Source organism: Belonocnema kinseyi, chromosome 6 (genome assembly GCF_010883055.1).
Source record: "Belonocnema kinseyi isolate 2016_QV_RU_SX_M_011 chromosome 6, B_treatae_v1, whole genome shotgun sequence".
Lineage (NCBI taxonomy): Eukaryota > Metazoa > Arthropoda > Insecta > Hymenoptera > Cynipidae > Belonocnema > Belonocnema kinseyi.
This window is the reverse complement of record NC_046662.1, coordinates 136,520,641-136,530,417: the sequence shown is the minus strand read 5'-3', so window position 1 is coordinate 136,530,417 and position 9,777 is coordinate 136,520,641. Positions and strand designations below refer to the sequence as shown.

The 9,777-nt window shown below is 39.9% G+C and overlaps 1 protein-coding gene across 3 annotated transcripts in view; it reads left to right on the top strand.

Moving 5' to 3' along the window:
- LOC117174994 (neuroligin-4, X-linked) overlaps positions 1-9,777 on the top strand; it is a 450,915-nt gene that overhangs the window by 239,087 nt on the left and 202,051 nt on the right. The gene's annotated exons all lie outside the window — the stretch shown is intronic.

Sequence of the window (9,777 nt, the reverse complement as noted above, 5' to 3'; positions counted from 1 at the left end):
GTGTGTATAATGCAGCGAGAGCTTTGGCCGATGCGAACCGTAAAACAAAACCAACGGCTGATCATAAGACCAAAAGACGAATGCATCAACTTTCCATAAAGAAAGGCTGGGCACGACAGTACGCGTCCCGCATTCAATGTGTGATTGACCACATCACATCTGGCAGAAACTTTACCGCCAAGGTTCGAAAGTTCGCGCGCGAACTCTGGACCCGTTATCACACACTTAACAAGTCAAAGCTGCTGAGCATCAGGCAGCATATTGTTGAGAGAATACGGATACTATCTGACGCTAAGAGAAGTCTAGAGCGGAGAGAGAGGTGGGTCAGAGAAACTCAACAGTTTCCCTCTGACCCATCTCGACTCTTCCAAGACCCTCCAGTTACTGTCGAACACCCACCCAAACCAGAGGAGGTCGAAGTATTTTGGAGAGAAGTCTACGAAGTTCGGCATAGACAGGACGAAGACTCAGAAAATATAAATAGCTTCAAGGAGTTATATGTTGCCCTCATAACACCTGATAAAGAATGCCCACCCATAACTACCGAGAAGGTTAAAAATATATTAAGGGGGATAAAGAACTATTCCGCACCGGGACCAGATTGTATCAAAACCTTCTGGTGGAAGAAGTTTTCTTCAATCCATCAGCATTTGGCCCGTATTTTCACCTCACATTTGAAGTCGGAGGAGCCGATTCCAGAGTGGTTGGTGGAAGGGCGCCCAATACTTCTGCCGAAAATAGGCAACTTAGCTAATCCGAAGAACTACAGGCCGGATGTCGGGAGAACCTGCTCATCGATATATGTGTCTGCAAAGATGCAGCATTCTACCAGCGTGACCTATCGATGGCCTGGATTTATTATCGGAAAGCTTTCGATTCGACATCCCATACACTTATCATCTGTATTTTGGAAAACTTAAAGGTTCATCCGCAAATAGTTGGGTGTATAGAGAGATTGATGCCGCTTTTGAAAACCAGATTTACTATGGCATCTGGAAAGAATCGTGTGACAACTAACAAGGTCACGTTTCAAAGAGGTGTCTTTCAGGGCGACACCATGAGCCCACTCCTCTCTTGCCTTAAATTATTGCCACTATCTCTAGCACTGCCCCATTCCGACGGGTACTTGTGCGGCAAACCTGCAGATCGAAAGTACAAGGTCAGTCATGTATTTTACATGGACGATCTTAAGATCTATGCTAAAAACAGAGAGAAACTGCATCTAGCTCTGGGGTTTGTCGAACGATATACTAAGGAAATTGAAATCGAATTTGGGTTAGACAAATGCGCCAAGGTTTATTTAAAGCGAGGAAAACAATAGCATCTCTGAAGATCCTGAGCTCGTTGATAGAAGCACCATACGACACCTTTGCGCTAGAGAGACTTATACATACCTGGGCGTACCACAGAGCCGCATTCAGGATGTGACATCTATAACGGATTCTCTCCGAAGCAGATAAAAACATCTCATCCGACAGATTTGGTCTTCCGAACTGTCGGCGAGGAACAAAGTATCTGCAACGAACATGCTTGCCGTCCCGGTACTATTCTATTCATTTGGAGTAGTTCCATGGACGAAGAACGAGCTCAGATCTCATGATATCGTGACAAGAAAGGTTATGCACATGAACAAAAGCATGCATCTTAAGTCTTCCGTTCCGCAACTGTACATCTCACGCCGTCAAGGGGGTCGCGGAATATTGAGTCTTGAATGTCTTCACAACAGAATTATTCTGGGTAAAGCACATAGAGTTGCAAATGGAAGAGACTCTCTTTTTAAAATGGTCAGGAATCACGAAGAAGTGGGCAAAGGAGCATTTCTGTACAAAGCAGCGGAGGAGCCTGCTGACACACTCGGACTTGACTTCAGTATTAGGGGTGAGCAAAATGCATCAAATCTTATCTATCTCGAGTACTCACTCCTGAAAGCCCGGATTAAGAAAGCACAAGAGAAAAACTTTCGTGAAAAGCTCCTTGATAAGAGGATGCACGGTATCTTTCACAGAAATGTGAAGGATCAGGCAATGTCTTGTGAGCTAACGTTTGCTTTCCTTAAATAGCCCGGATTGATGTCTGGTACAGAGGGTTTCATTTTTGCATGCCAAGACGATGTCATTTCCACCTTAATATACCGTCGCCACATTTTGAGCCAAGACATTCCCGATGATAGCTGCAGGGCGTGCCATGCAGACCCCGAGCATTTAGCTCACATACTATCTAGTTGTCCAACTCACGCGGGAACGACCTACATTTAAAGGCACAATCCGGCACTAAGAGTGCTTTATCACCATCTCTGTCACTCCTACAGCATTAATCTTAATATCGCTCCTATAAATGCTTCTACGGAAATTGAGTCAAATGTCGAGAATGGGAAGTGCCGCATATACTGGAACTTTATATTCTCGACAATGGTTTCTGTTGCTCACTCGAGGCCTGACATGGTTCTTCTTGACTTCGAGAAGCAAACCATGTTTGTTATCGAATTTTCAGCACCAGCTGACAAAAACATCATAGCCTAGGAGAATGAAGAGAAAGAGACATAAGCATGTTCGTTGTAGATACCTTGTTCCTCACCGACAGTACGGAAGACCGAATTTGCCGGATGAGACGTTTGTACCTGCTTCGGAGAGTATCCTTTATAGATGTAATATCCTGAATGCGGCTCTGTGGCACTCCCAGGTATGTATAAGCCTCTCAAGCGCAAAGGTGTCGTATAGAGCTTCTATCAACGAGCTCAGGATCTTCAGGGGTGCCATTAAGTTTTCCTCGTTTCAAATAAACCTTAGCGCATTTGTCTAGCTTAAATTCCATTCCAATTTCCCTAGTATCTCGTTCGACAATCCCTAGAGCTAGATGTAGTTGCTCTTTGTTTTTAGCATAGATCCTAAGATCATCCATGTAAAATACATGAGGGACTTTGTACGTTCGATCTGTAGGTTTGCCGCACAAGCACCCGTTGGAATAGCGAAGTGCTAGAGATAGTGGCAATTATTTAAGGCAAAAGAGGAGTGGGCTCATGGTGTCGCTCTGAAAGACACCTTTCTGAGAGGTAACCTTGTTACTTGTCACACGATTTTTTCCAGATAAGGTAGTAAATCTGGTTTTCCAAAGCGGCATCAATCTCTCTATTTACCTAAAGATTTGCAGATGGACCTTTAAGCTTTCCAAAAGACAGAAGATGATAAGTCTATGGAAGGTCGAATCGGAACTTTCCGATAATCATTCCGGACCATCGATAGGTCACGCTAGTAGAATGCTGCATCTTTGCAGACACTTGTATCGGTGAGCTGGTTCTCCGGACATCCTGCTACCACTCCGGAATCGGCTCTTCCGACTTGAAATATGAGGTGAAAATACGGGCCAAATGCTGATGGGTTAAAGGACCTCCTTCGGTTTGGGCGGGTGGTCGACAGTAACTGGGGCGTCTTCGAAGAGACGAAATGGATCAAAGAGAAACTGTTGATTTTCTCCGACTCACCTCTAGCTCCGCTCGAGACTTCTCTTAGCGTCAGATAGTATATCTTATGATCAACCGTTGGTTTTGTTTTATTGTTCGCATCGGCAAAAGCTCTCGCTGTATGATACACACAATAATTGATAGGCCAGAGATCGGATTCTCCGGAAAAATTTCCACGAAGCTCGTCATCCATTTCAGCCAGATGTTTAGGCTTGAGAGAAACCTTGGTGTTGATGTTTCTCCGGGTCATAAAGCATCGCTCTTCCTCTATTGGATGCCTGCCCGCGGTTGGTTTTAGGGTCGCCTCTCTTTTTTTTTGCCGGCTTGTTCTAACTGTGGTAGAGTAGGCGTATCGCTTACATAGCTCCTTTTTCGGAGTAGTTCGGCATGGTTTCGCAGACGTTGTTGCGAAAAGTGCGATAGCTTCGGGTGCTTATCGCACCACAGAGCATGCAGCCGTGCCATGTAACCCCGTTTAGGGGCCACACTCGCATCGCAGCACTCTATCAAGTTGAGATTCAGTCGCTCTGTCTACCTAAAGGTCCTGGGATTCCGCTGACCCATCGCATTGAATCCATTTTTATCGGCTCCCCCAGCTCTAGAGTAGTCAGGATTGTTGATTGGCGCCATTCAGCTTTCGGCATGATTTTCACACCTCCCTTAATTCTTTCGGGACCACCCCTGGACAATTGCCCGCGACTGCCTAATTATTTTTATTACCATATTCAGCAGTAACACTTGGTACAGGGACCCTCTAGTCGCAACCCGAGCACGCGTTCGGCGGCTTTGTCATAAGCCCTTCGGTTTGATTCTAGAGGAATCAAAACCGAACCGAATATATATATTTAAAAGATATAAAAAAGCTATAACTTATAAATATTGCATTAACATAAATGCATACCTGCCAAGTTATTAAAGAAATTGGTATACTCCTTTATCAAAAAATACTGAAAAACTACTTTTTCAGGGAATATTTATTAATTGTGGTTTCGTTAGAATCTGAAAAATAATTACTGTATGTTTGTACGCATCAAAATATGAACATGAACCTCTGCTGCTTGCGTAAAGTTTCCCGCTCTGCAGATGTACCATTTTTTAATTTGCACGACATACGTGGCGCCCACAGCTCAGCAAACATTTTGAAATTTTAATGAAAATTAATCATTTTAGGAACGCCTAAACATTTTGCGTAAGGAGTACTTATGTTACGTATAAGTATTTATTATTATTAGTTGATGCGTCGGAGAAACTAAACAGGCCATTAGGATGAGACCCTAGTGGTTTCTATTTACATGAGATCGTTGCTTTTCCACTCTTGTTTGAAGTCCCCGTTACTTATATATCTTCAATTTTAAATATTAAGGAAACGATGTAGGTTTAAATTAAATTCAAATTTCAGCTTATTTTGTCTGAATTAATTTAACAATAACGCGAGGATTAAGCTACACTTAGAATTATCTTGAATTTACAACTGGTTAAAAAAAAGTTACCGCGAAATTCAAAATTGTAACGTGAGGTTACACCCGCACTCCCTTACCAGGCACCTTTCATCTCGCCTAGTAAGCCACTATCCCTACCATACCCACACCTCTTTCGTACCGACTGCCAACTCTGGACCATTTCTCCAGAGGCATCCCCCCACCAAGGGTCGTCAATGATCAGGTGCTCGTGACGTTGCCAACCCGAGTCGCAGAAACGACAATTAATAGGTGCTCCTATAATTGTCCTTTCGCGCGTTCTGAATGTCGCCTCGAGGGTGTACGATCTTCGTAATCGATAGGTGCTTCTACGAGTATGTGTACCAAGATCTAAAATAAATGCTAACTAATAGGCGCGCCTATAGTTATCATTTGCCACCAGAGACCGATGTTTCCAACTGAGAGAGAGAAAGTACATAGTTTTCATCATCCATAGGCGCTCCTATGATTATGAAAACATAAAACGAATGTTAACTGATAGGTGCTCCTACATTTACCATTTCTCACCACTCTCACAAACCTTTATTTTCGGGCATCCCTGCCAAACAAACGAAGTGCTAAAAGGACATAGAGGCCGATCTTTCGCGGAGGTGTCAACCACTTTTTCCGCCTTACCGAACCTACCGTAGAGAAGGGGACGCTCGCCCCGATTCGAGTCGTTCCGCCAAACTGCCTTGCGCTTCCCGAATGTTCGCTCCCTACCTCCATCGACCTTAAATTTCGTTTGACACGCACCTTTTATTGTGTAATTGCAGTACCTGGAATAAAGGACCAAACCTAGAGTCTCTCGCCCCCGTCCGACATTATTACTAAGCCTAAAGTCGAGCCACACACACCACACACACACATGCTAAATTATGTAACCGCGCTCACACTCTAACCACACTTAAGACTGTATAAAGACACACACACTCAGACTCGTCACACTCACACTAGAAATAAGCTAGAGATGTAACCTATAGGATAATAAACCTCTTAAGTTTTTTTTAAATAGAAAAGGTGTGTTTCTTTCGTCTCTAAAAACCTAACTCTGACACAGACTAAAGCGTCCGCTGAGACGAAATACCCGGGAGGGAAAAACAGATCTTTACAAAATTGAGCAATTTGGATTTTTAATGGTACATTAACAAAATACGACGCAGTACAAGGGAACCAACGAGAGTTAGATTTTAATTAAATGAAATTTGTGCCTGACCTTATTTTGATATCGTTCCTGGCCCTGTAAATGTGTAAATAAAGCTTACTTTGATATTTAATTTTTGTATCCACCAGCGGAAAAATTACAAAGAACAGGCAATATCTTTACATCGTAAAATCAATTTTTAAGATGATTAATATTTCACGAAGAGGAAAGTGCATGTTTATTTATTTGACGTGCTTAAACGTTTGTAACTACCCCTAAGAGGACCGGTGCCTACCCTGACGACGCATTTCGGAGCCAGATCGAATATTACTTGGTGTAAATTTCCCTATTACCAGAGTCGTACCTCTTTCTGAGGTGATAAGTAGATAAGGACTGCTATCGATATAGGGCTGTGATCAGCATCGTTGCCTAACTGAATATAGAATTTACAAGGGTTGGTTTCTGGTATCGCATTTGAGTTTTGCTTAGCGAATATCGAAACGAACAACAGACATGGTTTACGTGACTACAAAAAAATGCTTCATAAAATTTTAAGAATAAGCAGTTTCGTCGGGCCCATGCAGTGTGCACTGTTGCTATTATAGAAAGTTTGTTTGTTGAATGAATTTATATTTTATAATCAATAACAATCGCTTACCCTATGATGTATAATTCCATTTTCCAGATCGGCTATGAATAATTTTATTATCAAGTTAATTAATTAATCTTTGCACAAAATAATCGCCTATGTTTCGGCACTCATACTGCACCCTTATCAAAGCAAGAATATGTTGACCAAGTATGGACAGCAACAAAATCACGATGTTTTCTCGCTGATTCCCGAGAATCAAGGGGCGATGCCCAAATGAGCGCAAGCTACCTGGGTTACCTTTCCCTTTTAGTGGGATCCTTACCCATCACATATCTTTCGACACACTTAGACGTCGGGTGTCCCGGAGCGCGAGGTCTGTTGTCGCCAATGACCCTGAAGCACCTCCGGCTACTGTTCCAATTTATCTACTCAAAATTTTAAAAAACTGATGGAAGCTATTTGTAAGTTACTTTTTGGGGAACTATGAGCTTTCACGAGTACAGGGGTTTGTCATTTCTGACCGGCAGATAAATATTAGATTTCATCAATACAAAAAATGGAAAAGTCCTCGAGTGCAAGCTTTCAAATGATTTGGAATACGTATTTAAATGAACTGAACAGATCGAAGCTGTGAATTTATATTCATATAAATATATTATTGCATTTTTAATTTTATTTTAAAATTACTCAAGAAGGTCGAAATAACGAATAAATAAATAATTTGTTGAGAATGCATTTCTATATCTTTTCGAAAATTTATATCGGGTTAGGATGGAAAGGGGAAGATGAATATTATTAATTTTATTTTGTTTCTAATTTATTCACTGGTAGGTTTTGAATGAATTAGAAAATATTCCATCGTATGCAATTTTTGGTGGCCCTTAAAAGGGCTGCTGTTTTTGAAGATGGTAAGAAGAACGAAACATTTTAATTGTGGATTTGTATACTTTCGTCTTATGATCTCTATTATTTGAGTTCTAACGAGATAGTAGAAACATACTGATTCGACAAACTTAAGGCGAGAGATGATATTTGAATCGTCATTCATTATTCAACTTTCTACTGCTACACGTTTGTTCTACGAATGAGAATTCTGATGTGCATGAAGAGAATCAGTGCTATTGCATTAAAAATTGGTATAAACTTGGATTTTGAGGAAAACTTTAATTGTTTTGAAAATGTTTGGATGTCAGTGATAGAAAGAATTGTTGCAATCAGAATGAAACGATTCACACGCATTCATTGACCTTGTTAAATCTGCGCTTTTCGCAATCTAGATTCTTCGTTAAAATGAAGATGAGTCGCTTATGTAAAACATTGGGCCAAAATCTTATCGCGGCGTTGTGAATTGCTTTCTCGAATTTAATAATTATTTTCATGAGATTTGATTTTTCATCTTCAAGTTGAATGAAGTCTTCTCCAAATATGCTTCTAGGGTTCGAATCACCAATTTCCTTATGAGTTTCATTCAAATTCTGAGGCAACGAAGGAAATAATTTTTCTCTCTTCACTAGAAGTCATAGTTCTGTCAACACGAAATTTACATTTGTCCACAATTAGAAGTTTCTTACCTAGCTGAGATGTCCCCTCGGTTACAATGGGAACCTACGTAGAATCCATCTTCAAAAAAGAATTGAAATACTCACGAACGTCTAAAATGACTGATCAGAAGTAAATGAGAAAATAGAAAATTATCAGCTCATTTAAAGAAAATTTTGACGCGGAAATATGCAGATTAGGAGTACTTCTATTTTCAGACATAAATTTGGATAAGGCTATTTTCGATATGCAGACAGTATTAAACAATAGAGAATTCTAGAAAACTTGAAGCCGAAAAAAACAGGCTTTGTCCAGCATGTCTGGGCAGACTGCTCTCATCAGATCACTTGATTGCATTATAAACATGCGTCCGTGACTGATGATATATACCGGGACAGCTACGTGCAAAAATGATCAAATAAAAAATCCAACTCTAATTAAAAATGCCTTAGACATGTTGGGCAGTATAAGCCTGTGGCAACATTTCAACACTGTAATGTTTTTATAATAATAATAATAATAATAATTTTTGCACGGGGCTGTCTCGGTATATATCATCAGTCACGGACGCATTTTTATAATGCAATCAAGTGATCTGATGAGAGTAGTGTGCCCAGACATATTGGAAAAAGCCTAGTTTTACCCCATCATTGACGGACTGGGTTGCAGTCAAGTACACGATGGGGGGACCTACAGCTTAAGGTGAGTTCCGAACCAACAGAATCTCGGTAAAGGTACATTGAAAAATTTCCAGAGGTACCGGCTCAGGGATCGAACCCCGGACCTCTGAGGTGAAGTCCAAGTGTCTAACGAACTGAGCCACCGAGATTCCTTTTATTATTATTATTATTATTATTATTATTCTGAACAAGCGCAATATTAGGTACACAATTAATTTAAATTAGAAAATTTTAATTTGCAATGCTTTTTATAATAAAATAAACGTATTAAAATTATTTATCATCATACTTATATTTCCGATTCAGAAAAATGTTATGCATTTCAAATAACTAAATCAAGAAAACAAAAATACATTCTTGAATTTCAATTGTAACTTTGTTGTTCGTTGTTATCAAGAAGAGAATCGGGAACAACCTATCCATTCTCAAGAACGAAGACTTCCAAGAAAACCTGAGAATAAATATGAATTAAATTCAGCTTTCATTCGCGATTCCTCAATCTCGTAGGTATGCTAATAGTGGAAGTTATTATTAATTGGATTTGGATTCTGTACATATATAAAAATTTTGTTGAATTAACAAAACTTTTTTTTGTTGAAAAAAAAAATTTACTTTCAAACATACGAACAAATTTTTCTTTTAAATATTACATAATAGATATTTATTACTGAAAAATAAATGCATTCTTTGGAGTGAAAAATATTTTGAAAAGTGTTTATAGGTCCTACTTTTATTTTCGGGTTCTGGTAGCGTTTACTGTTCTCTTTCGAAATACTTTTGAAAGTTGGGAAAAAGTTCAAAGTTAACGCAGTCTGGACGATTTGTTTGATAATATAAAAGTAAGACTTTCACAATCAAGAAAAACACTTATATTTTTCGACAAATTCTTTCCACAAGGAAAATATCCA